General features: G+C 44.8%; 1 long non-coding RNA gene across 1 annotated transcript; it reads left to right on the top strand.

Moving 5' to 3' along the window:
- Window positions 1-854: 854 nt before the first annotated feature.
- On the top strand, window positions 855-12,337 carry LOC122226876. The gene is made up of 5 exons (XR_006205802.1): window positions 855-922; window positions 8,453-8,509; window positions 11,588-11,626; window positions 11,746-11,889; window positions 12,164-12,337. It is a non-coding gene; the product is annotated as an uncharacterized LOC122226876 (long non-coding RNA).
- Window positions 12,338-14,859: the final 2,522 nt, after the last annotated feature.

The raw sequence follows: 14,859 nt of genomic DNA on the forward strand, positions 1-14,859 counted from the left end.
CAGAAAATAGTGAGCACTGATTTTGCAAGTTACAGTGAGGGATCTTGATAGTAGTGGTTGCCCTCCCTTATGGGGATGGCATCATATCGATGCCTTATTTCTCCCTTCCTACTCAGAGTGCTTCCAAAGTATCAGAGAAGGGACCTCTCATGACTTCCAGATATTTCGCCCTTTGATTTCTTTTTTCAATTATTTGTTTATATTTAGTTAGTTTTGCTTTCTAGCTATGTTTTACTTATTTTTTTTTAAACAAGCTCTGATCAATTTTATTAAAGAAAAATTTTGCATGTTTTACTTTTCACCAGTCTGTTCTGGCATGCTTCTAATGATATCAGAATCACCTGGATCAACGATAGCCAGTGTGCATACTCCACAGTATTTTCCACGTTCTATGCCCAATTCAATACTATTGCCCCTGTAGTGATAGACACCAGTTTTGGCTAACATGACATAATACTCTATTTCAGGTTTCTTCAAGGCTGGGCCGTTGTTGGTCAGGATGACCAGTTTCGCTTTGCCATGTCTGATCATTTTCCAAGTCCACTTGGTACTTTCCCCTTTTCTTTCTTTCTTTCTTTTTTTAAAAAAATTTTTAAATGTTTATTTTTGAGGCAGGGAGGGGCAGAGAGAGAGGGAGACACAGAATCTGAAGCAGGCTCCAGGTTCTGAGTTGTCAGCACAGAGCCCGACGCGGGGGCTCAAACTCATGAACCGTGAGATCATGACCTGAGCTGAAGTTGGAGGCTTAACTGATTGAGCCACCCAGGTGCCCCCACTTTCCCCTTTTCATAATGAGTTGGAGCCCAGAGTAGATTGACTACAGCAGCGTTTTCATCTTCATTGCAGCCACCATCTTCCCACCTTAGGTGCAGGCTGGCCCCAACCAGGAGTAGCCACCAAGATGGACAGGAGTGAGAAAAAGGTGCTATGTCTTACTTTTTAAGCTACGTTTTAGCTAACTTTTTGAGTGGGTTATTTAATCTAAGCTTAAATTATTTTGTCTATAAAATATGGATGAAAATGCCTACCAATCAGGGTTTTTGTGACATTGCTCATCTAAAAGCGGCTAGGTGGTTCATTTCATAGCTCTTTATAAAATGTCATTCAGTTCAGTACATTCCTTCACTATCTGCAACTTGAAATCATTCTAATTGCTTGCTATGCTCTTGTCCTAAATGTTCTTGCCCTTAACTCACTTAACTTCTCCAAATTCATGTGGTCTTCTGGTAGGCTGGTCATATAATTTATTTAGACACTTTTTTTTTAGCATGGGGGTTGAATTCAAGACCCCAAGATTAAGAGTTGCATGCTCTACCAACTAAGCCAGCCAAGCACCCCTGATTTACTTGGACACTTTTGAGAGTACAAGGGGGCAGGCCCATCAATTATTATGCTAGGACAATAGGTGTAAACACATTAACCCTCTCCTGGCTATAGAAGACTGCTTCCTACCCTGGGAATTATCTTCATGTTGCCATTTCAGGACTTCATTGCTTTACTGACCTGTATAAATTCTTCCCTCTGTCACTACTGCTATCAGAACTGCATGTATTTACTTTCTAAACCACCCTCCTTTACTAACTTTTCCATTTCTGTTAAAAGCTAGTCTATACTTCGGAGTTTATCTTTGACTTTCTATATTCCTTCAGAGCTCATATCCAGCCACTCGACAAAGTTCGTTAGTTGAATTTTTTTAAGTTTATTTATTTATTCTGAGAGAGACAGACAGTGTGAGTGGGGGAGGGGCAGAGAGAGAGAGAAAGAGAGAGAATCCCAAGCAGGCTCTGCACACCCCAGGCAGAGCCCAACGTGGGGCTTGAACTCACGAAACTGTGAGATCATCACCTGAGCTGAAACCAAGAGTCGGATGCTTAATCAACTGAGCCACCCAGGTGTCCCTGCTAGTTCAAATCTGTAAGCCTATATTGAGCATGCACTTTGTTCCAGACACCAAGTGAAGTGCTAGGGATACAAAGAGAAATAAGATAGATAGTATCTTGGTATAGTGGTGATATTAACATGGAAGTTATCAAATATGCTTGACTGATTCAAGGAAGACTTTGCAGAAAATAAAGGTGAAGCCAACCTGCCACTTACTATGTGAATGAACTAATATATATTTTATTACCTAAATTTGCTAGACACTATGCTATGCACTAGGAATACATTGATAAGCATGCTGGGTATGGCCCCTGTCCTCTTGTATAAAAGTGAGAAATGTTAGAAAGGAGAAGAATGGGCATAATATGAATGTATAAAGGGAGAACTAACCAACTCTGCTTTCAGGTAAGCTGAAACCTGAAAAGATGAATAGGGGTAGTTAGGTGAAGGGTAGAGATTGATAGGAGAGGGGAAGAGAGAAAGGTGTGGAAGAGGAGAGAGTATGATGCATTGAAGCACTGATGGGAGCCTAGCGTGTCTGCAGAAGAGATAGAAGTGGGAAAAGGCACATAGAATGAAGGTGGAAGCACAGGCAGGGAGGGGTAAGAACATATAAGACCTTAGAGACCATATTAAGGATTTTGACTTTATCCTTGGGACAGCCATAATATAAGCGTTGACAGTGATATAAACAGATTTGCCCTTTTTAAAAGGAGCTGTTGCAGTGGCTTAGATAAGAGATGGTAAAAATGGAGAAAAAGATGGTTTTCAGAATATCTAGAAAGTATAAGACAAAATTAGTAATTGATTTGTAATGAATGGTGAAGAAGAAATGGTCGGGGATGACACTCAAAGCAGCTGATACTATCATTTACTGAGTTGAGAAACACAGAGGACCAAGTGTGGGAATGAAGATGCTAAGCGAGGTGCTAGTGAAACACTCAGGTAGAGGGCTTATGTAGGCAGTTGGATATGTGGGTCTGGAGCTATAGATTTGTGAGTTGCAGGTATATCAATGGTCATAAAGCTGTGGGAATGGATCCATTTACCTTAGGAAAAAGCCAAAGTAGGAAGAGACCTGTGCCTTAGAACAGAATGGGAAAAACATTCAGTGGTCACACAAAGGAAGATTTGTCAAAGATGGTCAAAAAGGAACATCGAGAAAAGAAAGAAGAAAATCAGAAATGTGTGATATCACAGAAGTTAGAGGAAGAAAGCATTTCAAACAGGGAATGGTCAAGTAAAATGAGAAATAAAAATTGATGATCTTACTGAGGCAGTTTTTTGAAGAATGGCAGGCGCAAATTCTAGCTTGGTGGGGTTGAGGAGTAAGAGGTAGGTAATAAAATAAAGGCAGAGTCTGTGGGTAACTCTTTCCACAAGTTTGGGAAGGAGGGGAGGGAGAAAGAGAATAAGAGCTGGAAAAGGATGTGGATGAAGGACTAAGGAGGATTTATCTTTTTTCTTTTAATGTTTATTCACTTTTTGAGAGACAGAGACAGAATGTGAGCAAGGCAGGGGGCAGAGAGAGAGGGAGACACAGAATCCAAAGCAGGCTCCAGGCTCTGAACTGTCAGCACAGAGCCCGATGCAGGGCTTGAACTCATTAACTGTGCGATCATGTCCTGAGCTGAAGTCGGATGCTTAACCGACTGAGCCACCCAGGCGCCCCCTTTTTTTTTTCTTTTAAGGAGAGATACTTGAGTATGTTTAAATGTTGAATAGAAAGGAACCATTAAAGAGGAAGAGGTTGGAAACAGGAAAGAGACAATACTAGTGCAAAGACCCCCAATGAAAGCCAGGGCTCTAAAGCACAGGTGGAGAGTGCAGTCTTTAAAAAGAGGAGGGGCAGGGAGCCTTAGTGGCTCAGTCGGTTAGGCATCTGACTCAATTTCAGCCCTGGTCATGATCTCATGGTTGGTGAGTTCGAACCCCGCACTGGGCTGCACATTGATGGTGCAGACCCTGCTTGTGATTCTCTGTCTCCCTCTCTCTGTGCCCCTTCAGTGTGCATGCTCTCTCTCTCTCAAAATAAATAAATGAACTTAAAAAAAAAAAAAAAAGGAGGAGGGGCTCTTCTTCCCTCTCTGGAACAGGAGAGAACAAGGAAAGGGAATTACAGGTGCAAGTAGGAGGTAGGAAGTGAAGTAGTTTCCCCTTGATGGCTTTTCATCTTTCAAGAACAGGTACTCAATAAATATTTATTAAATCAATCAATGAATAAATGCAAGTAACACAAATCTGAAATCACACAGTTTCTTCTTTTCGTCCAGAAGCATTCTGTTGTCTAAAAAAGCACGGAGATGATAGTGGAGGTGAGCGGGATTAAGAGTATTTTTGGGGAGTGCCTGGGTGGCTCAGTTGGTTAAGCGTCCGACTTCGGCTCAGGTCATGACCTTGCAGTCTGTGAGTTCAAGCCCCACATCAGGCTCTGTGCTGACAGCTCAGAGCCTGGAGCCTGCTTCGGACCTGCATCTCCCTCTCTCTCTGCCCCTCTCCTGCTCACACTCTGTCTCTGTCTCTCAAAAGTAAATAAATGTTAAAAAAAAGTTTGTTTTTTTTTTTCAAAGAGTATTTTTGGAAAGAGTGCCTTTCAGAAGGAAAACACTGCTATATTGGATGAATTGAAAGTAAAAAGCTGCCTATCTGTTCTATACAGATTTGTTTTGTTCTATACTTTTAGTTAAAAAAATTTTTCAATCCCTAGAAGTTTCAGGCCACAAACTCAGACTCTAAGGGGAGATCATGGAACTGTCACCTACTGAGCACTTATTTGTCAAGAACTCTGGAGAGTAACTTTCATTTTACTTTTGTACTGACTTTATGAGGTAGGTGTAATTAATACTGTCTCCATTTTAAGATGGTGGAAACAGCTTCAGAGAGGATAAATATGACAAGGCCACTCAACCAGTAAGTGGTAGAAACAGGATTCAGACCCAAATATGCCTTCAGTTGTTCTTAACTATGGTACTGTAGGTCCATCTCAGATTTTTTTTTTAATGTTTATTTATTTTTGAGAGAGAGAGACAGAGACAGAGCATGAGTCGGGGAGGGGCAGAGAGAGAGGGAGACACAGAATCTGAAGCAAGCTCCAGGCTCTGAGCACAGAGCCTGAAACGGGGCTTGAACCCACAGACTGTGAGATCATGACCTGAGCTGAAGTCAGACACGTAACTGACTAAGCCACCCAGGTGCCCCAAGTCCATCTCAGATTTTAACTCTTACCACTATAGACACTCTTCGTGGTGCTGTTATGAATAAAATGTTCCCCAACATGCTTTATTCTTGTGATATTTCCCATTCATCAAGATTCAAATCCTATCTCCTCTAATGCCCTACTTAAATCCTACTTTCTCCCAAAACACTTCAGGACACCTCAAACCCTGATAGTTTCTCAGTGCTTTGAAATTCTACAGCGGTTTGCCTGTGTTACTCATTTGATGAGTCTTTTCTTCACTGTAGTTAAGAATATTTAACCTTTCTTAGAATTTTCTTATAGTTATGACTTAACACCATAATTCCACAAACTTCCTAGGAAGTAGGAAGTGCATCTTATGTTCTTTTTTTTCTTTTTCCTTTCTTTCTTTGCTCCTTCCTTCCCTTCTTCCTCTCTTTCTTTCTTTCTTTCTTTTTTTCTTGACAGCTTTTAAAACTTCTTCCTAATGCCTTGTCCATATAGTTTGTAGTCCGTATTTGTTGCTAATGAGATGAAATGGGATTTCTGGGTCAATCTAATCATTGATACTGGTTGAATGTCTCTGAGAACTGTCTGCAACTACTTCAGAAAGTTTCTTGATGATGTCAATCTGAGAAATGGAGGATTTATTACTATTTCTGCTGTAGATTTAATTTTTATTTTTTGGTTACAAAACTGGGAATCTCAAAAAGTTTATTGGTTTGTATGTGTATGTGTGTATTGGGAGGGGGTTCTTTTTGAAAGGGACTGTAGAAAAGCAGACTTTTTATTTTGTCAAGGTTTTTTTGCAGCTTACAAGTTCTCATAAAAAAAAGTCCAAATTGGTTGAACTTGAAGTTCCCCTCCTCCTTTCTCCTTCTTCAGAGCCTTTTTCTAAACCTACTTCCCTTAAAATGACTTTTATTGATTTTCACTCAATGAGAGTTATTCTTCAGAATGAGGATGGAGGGGTCAGAGAGAGAAATTTACCCTGTGTTACCTGTGGAATAGGTGTACCTCCGTATCTAGTCTTGTTTTATTTGTTCTGTTTCCTGTATCCAGAAACCTGCACACTAGGGATCATTAGGTCCTCTGTGTCTTGGTCAGAGCTTGAGTACAGTATACTAATAGATCAATTTATGTGTTCATTCATTCAGCAAACATTTATTGAGCAGGCATGTCCTAGACATTGGAGATACTAAGATGAATAAGATGTAGTCACTGCCCTCAATGACCTCCAGATGTACATGAAGGCACCAACTTGGTGGGGGTTGGGGTCAGGGAAGGCTTCCTAAATGAGGTAACTGAATATCTTCCCTTAGGGAATCCTAACAGACTAAAGAGGTCAGCCTTGTAAAATACATATAAACATCTAATCAAATTAGCCAATTAGAAAGACATTTATTAAGAAAGGACAGTCTTTTACCAGTATGCCCTATTTCTTTTTCAATTTTTTTCCTAATATCTTTGTCTCCAGTCTTATCCCTATCCAGCCTGCATTTAAAATTGCCTCCAAAGGTATTTTTCTAAACCTTGATCTGATCATGTCATTCCTGTCTTGAGAATTTTTTTAAAAGTTTATTTATTTTATTTGGGGGGGGGAGGGGCAGAGAGAGGGAGAGAGGCTAAGCAGGCTCTGCACCATCAGCCCATGGGGCTCAAACTCATGAACCATGAGATCATGACCTCAGCTGAAATCAAGAGTCCAAAAGAGTTGGACGCTTAACCAACTGAGTCACCCAGGTGCCCCTGTCAGGAGAATTTTTAATGGGTACTCATTCATTCATTCTATATAATCATCAATCACCTACTGTGTTGTTAAGTATTTGGGATGCAATGGTAAGCAAACAGTTCTTCTTCAAGAAGCTTATAGCCTAGACCAAGTAAGCAGACAGTTCATACAGTTTCATAGTTTCATACTAGCTTTGACAGGATAAGCACACAATTCTGTGGGAGTATATAGAGGAGCACCTGTCCTATCTTGGGAAGTCGGGTAGTGCTTCCTGAATCTTGTGCTCAGATTTAAATCAATTCAATCTTCTAACAGATACTAGTATCTGTTGTGCTAGGTCCTATGCAAAACAACTGCTTTTAAACAGATCATAGTCTAGTGGAGGTGCCTGTAAACTTAATCGATAATTCCAGCACAATGTGGTAAGTGGATAGATAAATGCATTGGATGCTAGGACAACAGTGGTTGAGGAAAAGAGAGGACTGGTTGAGCCTAAGAGAGAAGTCTAAGGCCTAAGCAGGGTCTTGAAGTATGAATACAAGTTGTCTACATATTAGATCATCCATATCCATAACAGACAAACAAAACCCTTCACAATCCATTGATCTACTTTTCCAATGCACCCTTTTATCTTCTATACCTTTGTTTTTCAAATTAGAAACAAGAACCCCTGAGTTATTTAGTGTTACACATGGGATATGAGAAAGTACTGGATAAATGTGGTGCATCTTTCTGGAACATCAGTTTTATCAGCTGATAAATAATTGAGAACATTGTTTTATATTCAAACATAATATATTTGTGGGTTGAAGGCAAAATTCCCATGAATTTTTTCGAGATAAAACAGGATACATAAATTCCAAGCTAGTGGCAAGCCATTTCAGGCTTGCCCTTAGACACCACCCTCCACCATCACCCCTTTCTTGTGGAAAGTTTGAAATGTACTATCTGAATGTGCCAGGAACTTTCATGTCTCTGTGCCTTAGCATATACTGTTCCCTCATCCTAGAGTGCTCATCCTACTTTTCTCCCTAGGCAATTTCATGCTTCAAAGCCCAACTTAAATGTCAACCCGTAATAGTCATTCTTTTTTGTTGTTGTTAAGTTTATTTATTTTGAGAGGGTGGGGAGGAGAGGCAGAGAAAAGAGGGAGAGAGAAAGAATCCCAAGCAGGCTCTGCACTGTCAGTGCAGAGCTGGATTGCGGGGCTCGAACTCACAAACTGCGAGATCATGACCTGAGCCAAAGTCGGACTGAGCCCCCCAGGTAGCCCCCATAATAGTTATTCTTAATATAATTTCAATGTCATCCCATATAATAGTTATTTTTTTGAACACCCACTCCTGTCTCTGCCTCCTTTCCTGGTAGCTCCAGGCAGAGTTAGCACCTCCCTCTTTTGTGTTCCCACCACCCTTTACTCAGAATTTCCATTACAGCACTGCTCACATTGTACAGCACTGCCCACTCTCTGCTTCTGCATCTGTCTCTGCTGCTGAACTGTAAGCTTCTCTAGGGCAGGGATGGACTATTTTAAAATTTATCTTTGTGTCCTTAGTATCTGGCACAATAAATGTCTGTTGAATGTTGTATTTATGGACCATTCCTTATTCTGCATCACCTCTGCTCTTACTTAAAGTAATATCTCCTTTACTTCTCATTTTCAGGGAATGATGTGTTCCATGAAAGTATATTTCCCAGACAACTGAAATTTACTTCCTAAGGTATCAGAATCTGCTTTTGGTGGGAATTTACTTTTCTAAGTTTTTACATACTTGCTTGCTCTCATAAGTAAAATATACTAAGCATAATGTGTTCCCTGATGACTTACCCCTGAAAGCATTAGGGTTATGCTGGTTTGGAATTTGTGACATCCTCTGGGGCCACTGATGGGATAGGGCGTTTTGCCTCCACACCGTAGAACTCCATTCCCTTCTGGTTTTTGAGTTCTTGTGCTTGCTTCTTTTATATTGGTCACCACTTCTTGCTGTGAGCATGCTTGCTCTAACCACATTGCCCTTTGCTCTTTTTATGTGCTTTTTAATGGATATTAAAATTACAAAACTAATATATGGTCACTGAAACACAAACAAACAGAAGCATTTGAAGTAAAAAGTCTCTTCTTCATTTCTGGCTCCCCCCTTCCCCCCCACCCCAGCACTCACCCACATCCACACTCCCACTCTCTGGCATAACCATTGTTGGCAGTTTAATGTAGGTCCCTACAGGCCATTTCTGTCAATATGTGTGTATACTCGGGGACATACAAAGATCCAGTCTTATTGTACGCGCTGTTATATGGCTTGCTTTTCTTCCCACTCGACAACATACAATAGGTATCTTTGCATGTCAGTATATCCAAGTCTATCTCATCCTTTTTAATGGCTGCCCCCTTTTAATTTGACAATCTTAATCAGCTGTGAATGGGAAAGCCAAATAATCAAGCTTATTAGAATTGTACCTAAGAAAGAGTAAATCGGCTCTGAGTGAAGGCTTGAGGAATTCTCCTAGGGGTAAAATGTGTTAACTTTAGTACAAGGACTTTGTAATGTTTATTTTGGCTATTCTGGGACCCTTTTTGCTTATTTCCTGGTCCATTGTGTTTTGGATAGCTGAGGTTGCTGGACAATGACCTGTGAATTAGTGAGGTATTACATATTCAATATTACATTATATAATTTTGCTATGATTTTGTGCACTAAATTTTTTCATTATTCCATCTAATTATTTAGTACTTACATCATAGTGCAGAGCATTGAATATGGTAGCAGTTAAAAAATGGTTGGCTTGATGATTGACATTGGGCTTTTTATCTATATCATCTACCTGTGAGAATGTCCACTGGATTTATGAGAACTCTAGAAGCTGATCTCAGGAAGCCTTTTACTACCAATGAACATTAAAGTACTGATAGTATCTTCCTAAAAATAATAAAATCCTATTTTGTATATCTGTAAGTTCTTCCTTCCACTATATCTACCATAGAAAGTGGCTAAATCCTGTTTTCTTTTCTTTCTTTCTTTCTTTCTTTCTTTCTTTCTTTCTTTCTTTCTTTCTTTCTTTTTTAGTAATCTCTATACCCAATGTGGGGCTCAAACTTACAACACCAAGATCAAGAGTTGCATGTTCTACTGACTGAGCCAGCCAGGTGCCCCTAAATCCTTTCGATTCCACCTTTTAGATCTCACTGTAATATGTTCCCTCTTCTCCATTCACTGCTTCAGTAACTTGGTTCAGGCCCTACTAGATCCCAACTGAATTACCTGTAATAAACTTCTTAATTGGTCTTCTTGCCTCTTGTCTAACCTCCACCATGCTCATCTAGTAACTAACTAGTGCTCTTTTTAAGAGAAATCTTACCATGTCACATCCCTGAAAAACCCTCTATGAGTTTCTCATCAGCTTTAGGATGAAGTCCACTTTCCTTAACTTAGTACACATAGTCTTTTGTGATCTGCCCCACTTGTCCTGATTATCTCTTGCTGCTCAATGCCTCATACTTCAAGTTCTAAGGAAATCAAGTGACTTATATAGTTCCTTGAACATAGAGAATTCTCAACAAATGCTCGTTAAATGAATGGATGAAACACCTCTTGGCTCAGGATGGTCCCTGTTCACACCACCTATCTCAGCATAATTATTAATAGTGCCCCTTTTCACTATCAGACCTGTCTCAGACCAATAAATGACATGGTCATCCTAATTATAGCAGGCATTGAATTGTTTTCTACCTCTAGTCTCCTCTACCAGATGGTGAGCTCTGTGGGGACAAATTTTGTTTGTTCGTTTTACTTCTCTATCTTCATTTATTCATTCAACTAAGAGACTGCCACTGTTAGATACTGAGGATATAATGTTGAATAAAACAAAAATGGTTCTTGCCCTCAGGAAGCTTACAATCCAGCAGGAAAGAATAATCTAAATGGGAAGAATAGCACTTAATACAATAAATGCTGCTGTGAATGAATGACTAACTGTAGATTAAGATTTAGAGGTTCCTAAACAAACAACCCTAATCCCATGAATTACAGTTACAGAAATAGTCATAACCATAGAACTCTAGGTTGACCAACCATTATAGAGTTGCTAATTAAAATTTTGAAATACAAGCCACACATGTACACCTAAACACACATGACATTTAGATGCTGCCTTAATGTTAAACATAAAAAATGACCATGGAAAAGTAGCAAGAATGAGACTTTTCAGGGGTCTGTGTTTTTAGAGAGACAGCTTGTAACCCCATGTGGTTCTTTGCTTGAGTGGATTATCAGTATGTACCCTACCTGCCCCCCCTACTTTTTTTTTTTTCAGATGAGAAATCTGAGGTTTCAGAAACTGAGCCACAAACAAAGGAATGATTTTTTTAAACCAGGATTAGACTTTGGTTGGGCTTTGCTTTCAGAGCTAGGACTACCTCTTATCCTGGACTTGTTAACCATGTTCCATGGGCAAACTGTAAAATGCTTTCAACCTCAGTTTCCTATTTTATATATAAAATAATGACAGTGTTATCTCCAGAATTAATCTAAGGATTAAATGAGGTTATGTAAAGACATTTAGTCCTGTAACCTGGCTCTTAGAAAGCACTCAGGGAATGTTAGTTCTCCATCCATTTCCCCCTATTTATCTTTCTGTCCTTCATATTTAAAAAATGATATAAAATGATTTGAAAAAAAGAACTGTAATATAAATACTGATAAAATTTTTAATTTTTGATTCTGGGTGCTAAACTAGGCCCTCTCCACCATCTCTAAAAGTTGCAGTTTTATTTGTATTAATTTGTTATCTTATTATTATAGGCAAAGACCCTGAGAAGCATTCCAGGAGCAAAACAGTAGGTAAGATTTTTCTGGAAAAGCAGAGTTTATGAGGGACCCAGGATTTGGGGATCATTTAGCTGCAGTGGGTGTCAGCGTTAAAGATGTACCCACTTATTCTTGGTCACTTTTGGTTCAAGAAAGGAAGAAGAGCACCAAACCATTCATTGAGGTCTCTCGGGGTTAGGATGAGGGGGAAATGTGAACAAAAGCAACAGCTCTCTTCAGTTTCCACAATGTCCGGCGACCCCAAGACTTTCGAGCTCTTTCTTGAGGGCCAGCAGGTCTGTTCTCCAGGAGTGCCCTGGGTCTGGACTCCATTTCCCAGAGTCCCTTAGTGCCCTAATGTATTCAGTGCTCAGAGTGCCTGTATGTGTGTGAGTGTGAGAGAATGTGTGCGTGTGTGTGCGTGCGTGTGTGTGTGTGTGTGTGTGTGTGTGTGTCTCCGAGTCCCTGGGAGAGTGGAGGCTCATTCACTGATTAGAGCCAGCGCTGAGAGGCAGCACTGCTCCTTCTCTCACACCAACCGAGTCTCTTGATCTGTACATGCAATCCCAGGCAGCTCGCGAACACAAACCCGGGGCCAGCCGCCTACTGCTGCTGCTGCCGCTGCCGCCGCCGCCGCCACCGCTGCCTCCGCCGGCTCTGCGCACCCGGGACTTTTCATGCACCACACTCACCGCCTCCTTCCCTCCGTGTCCTGAAAAGTGCGACCGTTCTCCCAAGGAATTTCTACGGCAAGTATGGAGACCAGAATGGGGTGTGGGTGTGTGCGCATACACAGAGGGGTGGGTGTGAGAGCCGCGGGTTGCTCGGGAACCTAACTTTCTGGGTCCGTTTCCTAGGGATTCGGGCGGCTCCCCCCCGACAGGGGCAGGGGCTGGGACCTGGGCTGGCGCGTCTCAGATCTTCGCGACGGTGCCTCCCGGCACCGGTGCCCTGCGCACTCTGTGCGCGCTGCCTCGCTCAAACTTTCCGTCTAGAGTTTTCCTTAATGTGTTTTATTTGGGGGGTGTGAGGGGGAGGGACCAGACGCGGGAATTGAACAAGTAGGGAGGGTGAGGGGACAGCCAGGGAAGGGAGCAGGACTTCTTTTCTCTATCTTTTAATAAGCCCCGTTCGCACTTTGTTTGGGTCGATGGGGAGAATGCCCAGTCGCCGGGCTCCCCCATGTACCCCGTGGTGATTTCCGGCAGGGCCCGGCCCGGGCGGTGCTCAGTGGGGAGCCTGAGGCGGCGGGCAGGATGGAGAAGGAGAAATCCTAGGGTCCCCACCGCCCTCACACAGCACACAACCAGCCCCGTGGGGTACCCGCGCACGGCTGGGAGCGTCGGGCCCGCGGGTGCTCGGCTCACTTTTTCCCAGCGGGGGCGGGTGTGAAGGGCGTGGAGGGAGGTGGGGGTGGGGTGGGGGGAGTCGCGGCGCGCAGGAAGGAGGCAGGTGCTGGCACTGAGGTGGACCGTTCGAAACGCAACCGGTAAACTCCTTGCTCCGCCCGGCTGGACCGGCCTGGCCTTAGAGCAACCCGACCCGTGGGGGGTCTCCCGGGATTTTCGGGGTCGGGACTCTCGCCCGGCGGTTCTATGGAGCGGGGCGGGAGGACAACCTTACAGACAGCGGCGCGTGGCTCTTTTTGAGGTTTTATTTTTATTTTAGACCTACCTTAAACTGAGTAACAATTTCTCTTCCTCCGACTTGAGAACAAAACTTTTCAGCGAGCACGCAGGTCGCTGCAGTCCTGCGGCCACCACCGCGGTGCTCGTCGGCCCCCGCGGAGCGACCTTCTCCGCCCGTAGCCGGGCCCCGCCACCGCGCTCCTGAGCCTCCGGCCGGCCCCCCTCCCCAGCCTCGGGCTTTTCAGGGCTCGGCCTGGGCGTTTCGCCTTTGTGCTTTGTAAGGGAAAGCCTTTTCTTCCAGGGCACAACAAACTTGGGCGGAGAGCTTCCGTGTGGCCCCCCGGGCGAGGCCGCCCACGGTGGTGAGACTATCCGAGGGGATGCCCGGTCCGTCCTCTGCTCCACGAGCCCCTCCAAGAGCTCGAGGCCCAGGTGGACCCAGGCCGGCGAGGTCGCGCGGGAGCCCCGAAGGAGCGGGGACTCCGGCTGCCCGGAGGCAGAGGAAGAGCTCTCGTTTCCCGTTCAGAACGCGCTGCTTTTTTGGGCCCTGGCCGCGGCGCCAGCGGAGGGCCAGGGCCCTGGCCCCGAGCCGGGCGCGCGTCGCACCGGATGGGTGCTTGGGGCGGGGGCGCTCAGTGTGGGGCCCGGCCCTGCCTGGCGTGGCCGGGCCGTCCGGGGTCTGTGGCCTGCGCCGCCTCCCTGCCCTGGGAGCAGCAGAGAGGGAGGACTCTGGCGCTCTCTGCCCGCGATGCCCACCAGCCATGTCTCTCCTCTAGCCTCCGCTCTGGACTCGGCTTGAGGGGCAAAGGGGAAAGAAAGGAAAAATAAAGAGAAAAAAGGGCGGGCAGTGAGGAAGCCGCGGGGCAGGCTGGAGGGAGCAGACCGACCAGGGGTGCCCGGCCTCCTTCTCTGCGGGTCTCGGGGTTCTTGCCGAAAATGCAAAATGAGCCGTGGGGGGAAGGCAGAAAGAGCGTCGAGTAAGAGATGCGGGCGTCTTCCGTTCCCATCCCTCCTGGCCCGCGGAAACCCGGCAGAAGTGGCGTGAGTTCACTCGCTGCGATCCGGGACGAGGTGGGGGAAGGCCGAGGACTGGGCGGCGCCGCCCCGCTGGTGACCTACGGGGCCGGGGCCGGGCGCCCAGCGAACGGGGACACACACCTGTTCTGTGAGCTGCGTCGTGTGTGGCGGCCGGACGGCAGCGGCGCGAAAGGCAGAACCCTCCCTCCCTCGCCCCAGGCCTGCAGTCCCGGAACCGGGAAGGCCTGGCTGCCCCGCATTTACTGGAGCGCCAGAATCCATGAGCCCGGTGGCTGTCCGCCGAAGCGGTGGCGCGCGGCGATGAGACCCGGGTGACCGCGGGGCGGGGTTGTTCTGGGGCACGAGGTCCTTGGACTTTGATCGAAGGCAGCCTGCCCCCAGCTCCTGTCCCGCGGGCCTTGCCGGGCTGTGGACCAGGGCCCCTCGCACTTGTCCGTTCTTCCCTGGCCGGCGCCCTCGTTCCCCAAAGTTACAAGCAGCTTGTTCCGTGCAGAGGTTGTTGGGACCTAAAGTATTCTTTGTGCAATGGCAGCCGAGAGCTGGAGGGAGAGGTCTGGCCAAGGAGTGGTGGGCTCCGCTCTGTGTTGGCCCCAAGTTTTT

This window comes from Panthera leo, chromosome C1 (assembly GCF_018350215.1).
Source record: "Panthera leo isolate Ple1 chromosome C1, P.leo_Ple1_pat1.1, whole genome shotgun sequence".
Taxonomy (NCBI): Eukaryota; Metazoa; Chordata; class Mammalia; order Carnivora; family Felidae; genus Panthera; species Panthera leo.